Source organism: Triticum aestivum, chromosome 7A, assembly GCF_018294505.1.
Source record: "Triticum aestivum cultivar Chinese Spring chromosome 7A, IWGSC CS RefSeq v2.1, whole genome shotgun sequence".
Taxonomy (NCBI): Eukaryota; Viridiplantae; Streptophyta; class Magnoliopsida; order Poales; family Poaceae; genus Triticum; species Triticum aestivum.
The window spans coordinates 16,709,791-16,711,624 of record NC_057812.1 but is presented as its reverse complement, the minus strand read 5'-3'; the positions used below and the strand labels follow the sequence as shown (position 1 = coordinate 16,711,624).

The following is a 1,834-nucleotide window of genomic DNA, read 5'->3' as shown; positions in this document are numbered from 1 at the left end:
CCCCCTCCCCCTCCTCTCTCCTCCCTCCCTCCTCTGTCTCTGTTCTTGCAAATTCTAGGTAATTTGATTAAGGGTAGAACTAGGGTAGTAGAATTTTTAGCAAGTGCTTAATAGAAATAGTTTATTTAGTAAGTGATTAATATAACTAGTTTATTTATATTAAGTGCTTAATCGAACTAGTTTATTTAGTAAGTGCTTAATAGAACTAGTTTATTTCTAGTAAGTGCTTAATAGAACTAGTTTATTTAGTAAGTAGTTAACAAAACTAGTTTATTTAGTAAGTAGTTATTAAAACTAGTTTATTTAGTGTTAGTATTATATATAAGATATTTTGAAATGTTTTTGTTCATATTTTACACCATTGAAATGCAATGACCATCGATAAGTGGCCTATGTTTTGCCAGAGTGTTGATTAATTTCTGTTGGCGCTCGATATGTCCTTTTTTTAGCAAAGGTCATGCCGGCTTTTTTGGGTTTTGCCGTCGAGTTATAATCTTTGAATTTTGAGCACAGGAGATGTCTAATGATGATGGGATCCCGGAGTGCGGGTACTTCTATGATGACCGGGGTTTGTGCGATAGGTTTCCTCAGCTACAAAATGATAGGTTTTTCACCGTGAAGCTGGAAGTGACCTTTGATGTTTGTACGGTACGCAACGACAAGCATTTCATCGTAATTAATATCATCACTTGTGCTTCTTTTGTTCAATGTGTAATTTATGGATTTTTTTTAAATTTGATTAGTACATCCCGTGCCAAGCTAGACCATATGTATTGGAGAAGATTGATTTTGGTTTAGATGACTTTGAGAATGTGGAGACGAGGAGGGCTCACTTAAGAACTAAACATGGTTATGAGTTTTTGGTTAAGCTGTACAATGCGGTCGATCACTCCCATTTCGGTTGCTCTAATTGGGAAGCTCTCTGCAAGGCATATGGATTTGAGGAGGTAATGCGATTCGCCTCGAAGATTATGATGATGATGATAATATCGACATCTCGGTGGATGTGGATATGCCTCCAGTTTTGCCTAGATGTGAGTTTGTCAAACTAATTTGTTAAGTTCAGTAATTTATGTTGTTAATTTAAAAATATTTGGTGTTCGTCGGTACTAAACTTATTTATTTATAATTGTCAGCTTATTTCTTATCTTCAAGAAATACTCGGAAGGTAATAGACAACACATACTACAGCTTTTGACTCCAAGCTTAATTGTGAGGAGAAAGGTTATCTTGTCGCATTCATAGAAGATGCTGAGACCTTCAAAACCAGTCACTCTATCAGCCCAAATTATACTAGATACGTGCCACTAATCCATAAATTTCTTGAGGGTAACTTCATTGCCAAAAACTTGGTAAGATTTTGTTAATGATGGTAACTTCATTGTATACATTATTCTTAAGTAAACTACATTGCTAACTATATATTTTACTATTACGTTTTTGAACAGAGGCTCCCGAAGCAGGTTGTGCCTGGCATTCTATTTACAGAAGGTGATATGCATATGGTTAGCTTACGACCAACTCCTTCGAAGGCTTACCATACTGCATACTCGATTTCTTCAAATGATGGAAGGCTCAAAATCAAAGAATGGAGCAAAGTGATGAATGCACACACGCAAATAATTGGAGACAAAATGAATGTGCGCAAGCCACAAGTTGGAGATAGGTTTATGTCCATTGTCCATTATGGAGAAGGACCGGTTTATCTGTTTTATGGTATTTTAGCTAGGAGAGAGGAGTAGGTCCTAAGTATTAAGAACAATTAGTTAGTGTTGATTATATATGACTATGATGATGATGAGAAGCTTTTATTACGTGCTACAGTGTCTTATAC

At 35.9% G+C, this 1,834-nt stretch overlaps 1 long non-coding RNA gene across 3 annotated transcripts in view; it reads left to right on the top strand.

Annotated features, from left to right (window-relative positions):
- LOC123153581 (uncharacterized) overlaps positions 1-1,486 on the top strand; it is a 4,161-nt gene extending 2,675 nt beyond the window's left edge. For 2 of the 3 annotated variants that reach the window (XR_006476539.1, XR_006476537.1), the window contains exons 2-5: positions 514-648; positions 744-1,034; positions 1,137-1,352; positions 1,449-1,486. This is a non-coding gene — a long non-coding RNA (uncharacterized lncRNA). Of the gene's footprint in view, positions 1-288; positions 649-743; positions 1,035-1,136; positions 1,353-1,448 lie in introns of those variants that run through there. The other variant, XR_006476538.1, reaches the window with a different exon arrangement.
- The last annotated feature ends 348 nt before the right edge of the window (positions 1,487-1,834 follow it).